This window comes from Trematomus bernacchii, unplaced genomic scaffold (assembly GCF_902827165.1).
Source record: "Trematomus bernacchii unplaced genomic scaffold, fTreBer1.1, whole genome shotgun sequence".
In the NCBI taxonomy this organism is placed as follows: Eukaryota; Metazoa; Chordata; class Actinopteri; order Perciformes; family Nototheniidae; genus Trematomus; species Trematomus bernacchii.
Genome location: NW_022987771.1, coordinates 329898 through 342223, shown reverse-complemented (window position 1 = coordinate 342223; position 12326 = coordinate 329898). Strand labels below are relative to the sequence as shown.

Here is a 12326-nt window from a genome sequence, read left to right as displayed (position 1 = left end):
CTGAGCTTGAAGCAAGTGAGCCTACAAAGAGACCTGGGACAGCAGAACATGTATGGATACTTGTATGGCCTGCGTACGGTGGTTTGGCACCAAATTCGAGTTGTTAATGTAGTCATTTTAGGGGCCAGTTAAGTGTAAAAATGTGAATCAATATGTACACACACTGACAAGCATAGCTGTCCTGAGTGACACCAATATTGACTTGATTTGAGTGAAGCAGCTGGACTAACCTGAAGTGTTGGACCTCTTTGTTGTGGGGTGAATTACCTCAGTGGAAGTGATGCGATTGTGCACCAATTATCAAAGCATCAAATATGTAATTTAATGTCTGCTTCATTGCATCTACAGGGGTTAGTGCAATTCTGTAAGGCAAGACAGATAAGCAAACACAGTGCTGTACTTTTCTTATTTTGTGGCACTGTAATATTATGGTACCATTACGCTTCTTTTAATAGTGACCCAGGTATGGTTTATGTGGTACCAGGCAGGATTTAAAAGAGCAGCAGACAGGAACCAGGGGGGGGCAGGGTAATTCTGCTTAACTAGCAAAGGCCTTATCCAGACAGCCAACTTCCTGTTAGACTTCTGCTGCTAACAGAGAAAGACAGGAACTAATAGTGAACATTCATTCTCAACACAAAGGAAATATATCTATATTTAACAACCACTGGACGGCTGGTTTCCCTCATCCACTGGAGCTTTTAAATACAAATAAAAAACCACTGAATGAAGTCACATCTGATGCTTCAATATTATAAAATCAAAAAAACAAAAAGCAGCCGAGAGTCAACAGTGAATCCTCAAAATCAATTATTAACTATTCAGTGACCCAGCCCCTTTCCCAAACAAGAACGCATAATGATCATGGGTTGACATTTGCATGAACAATGTCATCAGGGGCTTTCTTGAGGCAGTAAAAGGCTGGCACCAGTAGGACAGCGTCAGACGCAGCCAGAGAGAGAGAAAGAGACATAGAGAGAGACACACCTTGGGGGAGTGTTTGCAACTCCGTGACACTCTCCTGAGACTTACAGCTCACTGAGCCAGCCCTAATTCAAGCAAAAAGACTCTGTTTGGCAAATCAGACGAAAGGAGAGCCGAGTACCCTTTTGCCTTCTGAGCCCGCAGAGCTGACTCTGATGTGCAGAGACAAAAGGAGGACCCCACAGCCTGAGGAAATGACCAACAGGAAATGGGACATGTGTGACACACTTTTAAGCATCCCTCTCTGCATTCCTCCACTCCAGTTACATCTGAGTATTCCGTTAAGGAAATGCTGGTCTTGTGAGTGCTATAGTATACTTTCATTAGTTATTGTTGTGACCATACTTTAAGACTAAAAACACAGATAATGTCACTGTGCTTTTCCCAATTACCAATAAATGTCTTTTTTTTGTGACAAGAGCTTGGCAAAATGGCCAAAATATTTTGTCCGTAGCAACTGTGCATAGATTTTGGAGCCGGTGCATCAACATGTAAGATTATGGCACGTCTTTGGTGACAGGAGACCATTAATGCTGTCCATTGCTGCCATATTCAGTTATGTTCACACATTCCAATTAAAACACAGGCCACCCCATTCTGCCAACGGCTATTTGTACTCAAACTGGTTTCTCCTTGACAGGGCTCAATACAATTGATTACACACTATTGCCCCACCCTGAAAACAAAGACACAGCAGCAGTACATCTAGACTACCGAGAGGTCAACACGTGGGGCTCGGTTCCAAGAGAAATGTCTTACTAAACTGCTTAACTACAACAGCAGACAATAAGATACTTGCTACAGCAGGGAACCTAACCAGGATTAAAACTCACGGCTCTGTGAAACCCAAAGGGGATGGCACTTGGTGAGTCACATGTGACATAACATGAAAATCCTAGCCACAAATCAGGCTGAGCCGATGTGGAAGAGGCCGGGCCTGCATAGCTCGAGCAGAATTATGACATCCCCTTACAGTCTGCACAACAACCAAGTTATTTATTCGAGGGAACTACTGTGTATTTCTGTATACTATACGTTGAATAAGGTATCCCTGTTGCCATGTCATTAGCTTCTAACAGCAAACATGCCAAGTTCAATATTTCTGAGAAGGAGTTATTGACTCTTATGTTGACATCAATTGGCCTTTTAAACAACATGTTGAGCTTGAATAGACAATAAAACACGCAATCAGCAAGTAAAACAAGGCTCCATCATATTTCTTAACAGGTCTAATCCGTTTAGTTTTACAATTTTGTTTGTGCTTTTCATCATTGTAGTTTTTCTGACTTCCCTGCTATGCGTCAACTTGATATCCAACATCCAGGTCACTGTCGGCCATGTATAGTAAGAAGGTACGTCCCTCGTAACAACTGCTGGCTACAATGCCTAAAATATAGAGCCGATACAGCAAGGAAACATGGAAAGACATTCTACAGTGTTGTTTTTTTATCGTCAGAAAGTATTGTAACTTTACAGAGTCAGTAACGCTCCCAGACTTTTCTTTCCCACACTCTGCTACCCATGCCACCCCTCGCCGCCGCTACACACACCAGTGATGTCGCCTCAGTGCTCCCCATACACTGCTGCCTTTTGCCTTTTGTCACCAAGACCGCATGAGACGCCACCTAAATCCCCTTCCTGTAACCAAGGCCACGGACCACCATTGTAATCAGATTCCAGCTGCATTCCAGTGCTTTTTGCAACAATGAGATAAGGTGCTGTTTTTTCACCTCTCTCCCTCTCAAGTGACCACGCAGTCTAGTGTGCGCTGGGCAATTTCAACTACTGGAACACAATACATTTCACACCAGTGTTTCAAGGAAAGCTATTGTATTCTTGTATACTTGGAAATGAGGTTTGCAACAGCAACGTGGCTTAAAGTCCAAATCAAAGCGAGGTAACGTATAGACAGAACCAATTATGGGCTCCATTGAAATAGCTCTTAACTAGGTAAAGTATGTACATGATAACATTGGCTGTAGAGTTTTCAGAAGTCAAATGATGAGGTTTTGCCAATTTCCCTATTTAAAAAAAAAAAAGACTCCTGAGATTTCAAACATGGAAAACATGACTTTCAGAACATGTCTGTTTATTTAGTTTGATGCTGACCTTGCATAAAAAAGATTCCACGACAGCCCAAACCCTATTCCCAACTGTCTATGAATTTATGTGTGGCGAGACGTAAAAGACTAAATCCTAAACGTCTAATCCTGCTTAAAAGTTGAGGTTTTAAAAATGACCATATTAAAATCCTATAAAGCTTTAGCTAATACAAGTGTTTAGATGTAGGGTTACTTGACATTGAGTAACAAAACTTGAACCTCTGACTAAGTCTTTATTAGTCATTGACCATCAGGTGCTCAACACAACAGACACAACAAGAGGACAATTGGAAAAACCCTGCCTAGTGTTCATAAAAATAAAAATAAAAGTACACTAAAAATGGTCCCTTCCTGTTCCTGATCGACTTCTTTCCCCTCCCCCAATGAGCAATGTGCTCCATTTCAACAGATGTTGTCTGCTGTGGTGGGAAAGACCAATGGAAGAAATTGTATTCGTCTACGTGCATCTGTTGGAATTGCCTAACTACCCAGAATTAAAAAATAGAACGAGGAGAGAAACTGAAAGAGGACATCTGAACTTCACTTTGATTGAGATTCCAAGCAAACATATTTCTAAAAAACCCTGTAAGATAGATGGATAAAGGTGGGAATCATAGTACAACCTATATGCAACACAGACACAGATCTAACACGCAGAATAAGGCCAATATTAAAATGTATTATATTTTAAGCTCGGAAGGTAACAATTAAAAGCCAGCAAAAATAAGCTCGTAAAATTGCCAATTGAGAAACCCTGCCTAATGTTGCAGTCTTTTCCAATGACCGTAGAGAACACCATTTGCTCCAAAACTCACTAAATCTACTGAGAAACGTTCCAACTTGGCGACACCAATAGCCCATCCCCTTCAGGATTCCCCCCAAAGCCACTCCCCAATTATTATCATTATGAATCTAAGCATCAGAATGAATGTTAACAACTATTGTTCACAGCTCATTAACCGACTGCTGACGTGCAATGATAGCACGGGCAAAGTTCACACAAGTAGGAAGGGAGAATGACTGGTTGGCCGTTCAAGTTGCAAGGCTTTTATTGTCATTTGTACATAGCTACAGTGTAGAGATATGTCAATGAAAATCTTAATAATTTCATTCAGGTCAAAAATGGTATTGCACAAACTGGTTACAATCCACAGAGCCACAGAAGTGTATTAGTTTCCTTTTTATTGCTTAGAGCATTTGATTTATCGATTGCTATCGGGATGTTAAACACACATTTCTAAAACACATTGCCCACCCAAGCTTAAATTAACATACTTTATTTTGGCTTGTTAAAAAAATGGGTATCGTAATACCGTATATATTTTTAAACAATTCTAGTTAATATGAACATTTCCATCGTCCTTTACTGTGTAAGTTATTAGAGGCACAGATTTAGATATGTGATCCTCTTCAGTCTCAGGCTGTCCAAACAAACAAACACACTAATATGCTAAGCAGGTAGTTAGATAATGAGATGTTTCTCTGCACCTGTCCTCAGAAATAACTGCTGGACATCTTGTCTTGGAAAATAACTATTTTCAAAACAGTGTCAAATCTAAAACCTTTGGAGTATTTTAGTTTTGGCATGTCTTTCTGATAGCTTCTGGCAGATAGTTCTCTTGAAAATGTGGACTGAGATAACATCTTGCACAGACAGGACTGGACACAAACTGATGTATGTCAGACATGTTAAAGAATGCACTCTTGAGATGTAAATGCCAAACTGTTGAGCAACCATATAGCTTCTTACGACATGACTATTGATTTCCCCAGCACACTGATATAACAAACTGTGATATGAGAAATGTTTATATGCTGCTGTGCTACGAATGTACAATTATATTAGTCCACAAAACAAACAGAAGACTGAACCACTTATTCTAAACTATTTCAGTATAGTAATGAAGGATAACTTCAGATGGACAGCTGGACTAAACCCGATCCCATGTCGGATATGGTTACACAACTTAATGATCTCCAAACAAATTCTAAATGTTGCACTTGTGAGTTAACCACAGTCCACAGCAGCAGTCCTTGCTGCAGTTGATAGGAACCAACCCTTCCTCACATCTTATGCTCATTTCCCTCTGCTTCCTGACCCACTTGGTTGTGCTGACCTAGTACAACCAGCAGAGTTTGATGCGTCTGAAATAGTTAACAAGCCCAAACACAGCTGTAGTACTGTCGACTGTTGAGCCTGGGGTCGCTCTGACAGCCCTTCACCTGCTCTGCATCCCACAGCATGTCAAGGCGAGAAAACTCCTGCAACCCCAGAGCCGATTACACACAGGGTAGTAACCACGATCAATATGGGGGCCTAATATGCAAATCATGTTGCCCTTTAGGCACACTAAACACAGCCATTACAAATCAAACAGCCCTATAGTCATGAGCAAGTAAATGAGCCGGTGGTGGTGCACAGACTGGGGGTCACACAGAGGACTATTTGGGTCATCACAGCCACTAGGGCACGACTGCAGCAGGGACTATTTATGACTGCCAAGTGAGTAGTATTGTGTATTGTGTCAATGTATTGTGTTCCAGGATGGCACTGGTATTTGAAAATCACATAACTCCCAGCTTCAAAGCAGAGCTAAGTCAAATTTTAAGAGCGAAGCCAATTCATGATACTTGTGACCACCAGGGCTGAAACAGAACATTATCTGAAGAGCTAGGGGGGGGGCAGAAGATTAGGTAGTTGATTATTTCAGTCAATGCCAAATACCAGTTACTCAAATACAACATATGTGGTCTAGGAAACTTTAAATAAAAACACCAATATCAGACTCATCAGGAAAATACAAGCAAGACTAAATAATGTGCACTTTTTGTAGGTTCAAGTACTCGGAAAAAAGACAGCTGTCAATATAATACTGTAGGGACTCAGCACTGCTCAGGTGAAGCAACACGATATTCCTGTCTGCCCTCATTGACTAGAACTAAATAAAGGTAGTTTTTGCACAGACTTGCATAATTTCATACCAACAATTCTGCACGTGTTATGGCCAAACAAGCATAGCTGGTGCAGGACACATAGCAATGCATTCGGTTATAATTTGTAGTTGCTAGCATGGAGGCAGCCACCGCTTCTATGCTGTGACACTTTCCCATTTGTCTCCCAAACCAGTGTGTGTTAGTGGGTCAAATCTGAAGCTGGCATCTGGGTAAATATTGCGGATATTGGAATTCAATCAAAATAGATTGTTCAAAAAAATATATATCCTCTGTAATAATGAAAGAGTAGATTATTGGTATGTTTGGATCCCATTGTTTAGTATGAACATTAACAGGGTGCCAGGGGCCAGGGCGCGGTTGTGCTGCCTGCTGCACCTCCATGTCTGTGGATCTATCGTTCAGAGATAAGTTTTCCCTGCCGCACTGTGGTTAGCTACCCCACCCCGCTCAATAACGTGCAACAGCACATTTCATGTCGTAAAATTATCCACCAAACCCACCCACAACACCAAGAGGAACAAAACCCCCACCATGAAACCAGCTACTGCTTTGATAATCGCTGAGAAACTTTTAGGCATTGTCAGATAACACCGTTGAAGGCTAGTGCTAGCTTTTTTTTTTTTAAACAGACTATCCCGATACATTTTAGCTAGCGTGTGCACTTTCCTGTCTGTCTGGAAGGTGGACGAACGCTGAGTGTTTTTAAAAGAAAGGGGGGGGGGGGGGGGGTAAAACCAGTTCTAAACATTCAAAATGAATCTGTAACCTACCTTCTGAGAGGAAAATTAAAGTATTCCCGAAATGCTATATCACAGCCCAACGCGTTCACCACTTGATTCCTCCCTCTGCCGGAGCCGCTGCTGCTGACACCGCTCTGTGCTCTGTGCTCTTTCCCTACTCTGACGCTAGTCCCGCCCCCTGCTTTGGCTTGGCGAGCTCTGAGTGGATCAGCTGGTTTTGACGGACAGCCTCAACAGCCAATCGAAATGTCATTTTGGATAACAAGGATCGGATCTCACGCCTCCTTTCTTCAGGTTCCCATTTACCGAAATCACCATCAATTGTGTGTTCATGGTGGATTTATGGCGTTTTAATCTCCTGTGTGGTGTCACCCCTGTTATCTGTTTTTATATATTTACTATCCATCAATCACTATCTCTCTATTAACCTTATTATTAGAGAAGCATCATTGTGCGTACACATATTATACAATTTCTTTATGGTTCATTGTAAGGCGAGGCAATAATCATTTGGTAGACTGTGTGTTATGTGTTGACATTACGTGCAACAGTGAATGCATGGGGATGTATATGGAAACCAAATATAAGGATATAAAAAAAAGTGTACGATTGAATAATTCTATGAGAGAAAGTAATGCCTTGATCCTCTTTTGTAACGGAGGTTTTAAATATCCATGAATGTAAACTAAAATCCAATGTGTGATACGCATTGAACAGTGGAACATGCGTATACAATATTATTATTCTACATATAATTTAATAAGGAAAAACAATCCCGATTCTCCTGAAGAACACAGTGTACCACATGTGTATCACCGCACCACAAGATGGCGTTATTTGACACATCCATCCACCATTGACAGAAGACAACAGCTGTATTCCATCATCCAAACTGTATTTATTCACCCTTTCTCATTCTAGTGGATAATAATAAACTCCCTTTATATAGCAATTTTTCTTAACAAGGTTGCAAAGTGCTGGATGAGGGTTGATGCAAGTGTTTGTGGTGAAACTGGTTGCCCAAATTATCACGGTTAATGGAACAGGATAACATTGGTTTATTGCTTTTATATATCAATTGACTCATTCATTAACAGTTTACTTGACACCCTGTTAACCTGGTATAATAGGGTTAGGGTTATATCATTTGATACTATTCTTGCAATAGGACATATTTTAACCTTACCTTTTCTCATGGATGGCTTCCTCTCAATTGCCTTGTCAGGGGATTTCTGAGCAGAGTCAAAAGCCGCCTTCATCTGTGCCACCTTCACAGAATGGCCCTGCTCATCACACTTTACTTCAGCTGACTTTGGCCGGTCGTGGTGCTGCAGCTTTTCATGCAGTTGAATGGTCTCCATTATGAGTGCTGACACAGGCCTGGATTTAGGGCTGCCTTGGAATTTATCTCTCACTGAGACACCATCATTCCCCTCTTTGCCAGGTTGTTCATCAGGCTGTTGTGGCAATGTATTTGCTTTAAGTTTCATATTAAGATCCTCCTTCATGATCTGGTGGCTTTCATCAGAGATAACGGTGCCAGCTGCAACCAAAACTGTGTCCTCAGTGGAGTTTTTCACCTTCCTTCTCCTCACAGGTTGTGCATCTGAGCATGCAGAGCCAGATAACTGCAGATCAGCTGGGCGCTCACGGTCACTCTTTACTTGTAGAGGTGGTCTTCTGGTGTCTGTCTTCTCAGCAATAAGTACATTGCATGAATCTGCACTTTGTCCATCCCTTTTAGTGGGGGGAGACTTTGAATCAGACTTTGATAAAGGTGCAAATTCCTCAGAAATCACAATACTCACTTCACATGACGTTCTCTCATGTGAGACGGCTGATTGTAAGTTGTCTGAAGACAGGTTTTCTTTTATCTCCATATTCTCATTGATTGAAGCCTCAGCTGAGTTGATATTCTCCCCCGCAATCTGACAATCATCTTTGGGACAGAGGGATTTTATGAGTGAGTTCTCACACAATGTGTTACCAATCACTCCAGGCTGAGATTGAAGACAATCTGAGGTTAAAGTGTCATACATTTCCGTCTGCTTCATATCCACATGAGGGTCTTTGGTTGCATGTTTTTCTTCAGCCAGTTTTTCTTTCAACCCCTTCCTGTCACATACTGACGAAGATGTATTTACATCAGATTGCTGGATTTTATCGGTGGATAGCTCTGTTGTTTCCTTTCTATCTCTCCTTAGTAGCTTTTTCAAAATAGAACTGGGTTCAACGGCTGGCAAATCGATCTTTTGGTTCGTGGTTGTTTCAGTTGTGTCCATTTGTTGATTGGGCCTTGCAGACTCCCTTTGATCATCAGTCTCAGTGACCTTTGGTTTTGTTGAAGAGTTGAGGTTCAAAACTTGCTTCACCTCACATGCTTCCTCTTTTGTATTATTCTCTGTTCTCTTCTTTGCAGGTCTACAGTGAATGGTATCACTCAGGTCTAATAGAGACTCTTTCTGCAGTGTGTTTTTCAAAGGATGTTGGGGTTGAGCTGTCGGCGGCTCCTTCCTCGCACTCAAGCGCTCCACTGTTCCTGTGCAGAGTTTAACATCTTCAACTTCAGCCATGATGGTGCCATGCTGATTTTGTTGAACAGACAGTAACGACTCACTTCCTGCAAGATCTCCACATCTGCTCATCTTCATCCTCACAGAGTCTTCTTCAGTGTTTTCAATTGCATCACCTGAGGTAGCAGCAGGCCCAGACTCTTCATCCAACTCTTCAGCTGAGAAGTCTTCTTCTTGGATCTCCTCAAGTTGGACACTCCCCTCGTTCTGGTGCTCCATCTTGATCTTTGATGATGTTTGAAGCTGCACCTCAGTCTTCTTCTCTCTCTTGGTTTGATTGAAAAGCCTCTGTGCTCCGGCTCTTTCCTCAATCCTCACACTACTCTTTAGGTTCTTGTCTGTCTTCAGTGGAGCCGTCCTGCCTCCTCCTCCTCCTCCTCCTCCTCCTACTCCTCCTCCTCCTGCTCCCTCCTTTCCTGCAGCCCCTCCCTGTCTCACCTCCCTTGCAGCAAAAGGACTAACCCACACATTTATGTGCTTCTCACTAGAAGGTGTTGTTGGCTCCTGGCCGCGGCTCCCGTCCAGGTCCTGAGCGTCTGGCTCCTCTAGATTTTTCCTGGAGTTACCAGCCCCCTCCTCCTCCTCCTCCTCCTCCTCCTCCTCATCCTCCTCCTCCTCCTCCTCCTCCTCCTCCTCCTCCTCCTCACAGGAGCTTCCTCCCTCCATGACATCCCCTGAATGACTGCCTGCCGCTCCTGAGTCAGGGCCCGGTTTAGCCTCCTCCGATCCCTCACCCAGGGCCTGTTCTCCCCCTTCAAGTTTATCCTGGTTCTGCCCCATACTGGTCTGTGGAAGAAGACATGGTGTTAACCTCACAACAAAACACTGATATTCCCATATCATGCCACGTGTTGACAATGTTAGCCCAGAAGTATATATTTATTTTGCCTGTAGATCCTCACATAGTTATCATGTTTGAATATTGTGCTGAAAAGTATAGGGTTGCGGAACAACAAGATTATTGTATGTTTTTTAATCCATTCCCAACTTCCAAAAATTGATTTCAAACACATTTTGGCTACAACTTCTACAAACAAAGAAGCAACATACATTATTATGGAGATAAAGATTTGATTTGATTTCTAATTAACTGTGATCAATGTTTTGGGAGCATCAACACTGCAGCAGATAACAGGAGTCCAACCAATTGATTACTCTTTCAAAGCATTTCAAAGTCCTATGACTGCAGGTCAGAAAATCGTTTCCATGCACTTTTTTTTTATACATGTAAGTTAGATTGTTTGTTAGAATGTTTTTCCTGGTTTATTCAACCATAAGTCCTGTTATGATGATCATTTTTGTAACCTTGCCTCTTAGAGGAACAATACCCTTGTATTAGTAACAGCAGGAGGATGGGGTATTGAACATAGGGCAAAAACCTGGCTAATCTTCTTGCAGAGTTCAACTTTTCCATGAGATAGTCTAATTGTTTAAGAAGTAAAGACCCACTAGACTGCAGCAGTAAGCAGAGAAAATGGGGAGACACAATGAACAATGATGTGGACCATGAGTCTGTTTCCTGTCTATGGACTCATGCCCAGTCTGTGTGACAACATATGACTGCTGTTGTCTTATCATCTGACAGCCCCCACTTCTCCCAGACACACAGCTGATGTTCTCACAATGAAGGCAGCGCTGTCTTAGTAAATACACACATATTGTTTTCATGCTGTGGTATTATGAGTGAGGGACAGAGCGAGTGTGTGTAAAAAAGATGACAAGACAAAAAGATAGTGTGTGAGGGCATCAATAAAGCTAGTTACAGAACACTCGGTCATCATGTGGACTCATCAAGTTAGTAGATATCATCATGAAAATATCACTATTATTTGTGTATTTTACTTTTTATAATTAATTGTTGTAGTGTTTGGAAATGTTTTGTTTGAAATTACAATTTAGGGATTATCCCATTAAATACTTGCTTATTTTAATACTTTACCAGAACAGAACATTGGATAAAGCCTGGTTCAAAATGTTTTTTCATATTGTAAACATTTTAGAGCCAATGATTTTCAAGGTTGATTTTCTTCTATCATACTTCTATCAATACATCGGAGAATACTGTCAACAGACCTAAAGATATATACAAATAATCAAATTTCATCGGCTTTTAGGGTGTTGTTTTACATAAATTTGGTTCCTGAACACACCTAAAAAACAAAGTTAGGAAGTTGATGTATTTCAATTCTACTGAAGAGGAGATATGTGGCTCAGTGAATAATAAGAAAAACACATTTGAACAAAACAGCCTTTCGAGATATGTTTTGTAAACTGCAATACATTACAGGGAAATAAGGTAGAAATGTGTTACTACTACATCCAGTAAAACTTGATTAGTTATATTATCTGATTGTAAAATGTTGTGTATTTGGGAGAAATCTCCAAACACAAATATAGACAAAGTGGATTAAAACATCTAAATGGGCACTTTCGATGTTTTCTTTTCACTAGTCTGAAAGGAGACATGTTATGAAATCAAAATAGGCCTAAGTCCTTCTCCATTGCATGAGAAAACAAATGTTTTTGCCTTGAGTGTCTCGCCTTCTCTTGATGGTAGAGATCAGTAGATTTTGCATTCATTGATTTAGCTGCACCTATTTTTTTCAACCAGTGTGGGGATCCCCTTCCCTTCAGGCCGTAAAACCCTGGTAACAACTGCTCTGTTATCCCGTCTCTTCCCCCCATGAACTCCCGAGGCGGATCACTTGATCAGCATGTGCTCTGCTCCACAGCCTCAACAAACTCGGACACACAGGAATTCAAAACCAATGAACCAGGAATCTATCACAAGTTGCAGCATTTGGAAAATAGACACTTTATCATTTTTTTCCTGAACTCTGATTAGTACAACACCAGCTGGGCACAGGCCTGGCAGATCACGGCTCGCTTCTTTTTACAAGGAAGATTCAGATAATATTGATCTCCTATCATATGTTTCGGCTGTCACTTACCAGTTAGACGTGTAGCCGAGT

General features: G+C 41.5%; 1 protein-coding gene across 1 annotated transcript in view; it reads right to left on the bottom strand.

The window, feature by feature from the left end:
• The window catches only part of coro1ca (coronin, actin binding protein, 1Ca), a 32062-nt gene extending 25134 nt beyond the window's left edge, over positions 1 to 6928 (bottom strand). The window contains exon 1 of the mRNA XM_034148543.1: positions 6812 to 6928. The gene's annotated coding sequence lies outside the window, so the exon portion shown is untranslated. The remainder of the gene's footprint in view (positions 1 to 6811) is intronic.
• Positions 6929 to 12326: the final 5398 nt, after the last annotated feature.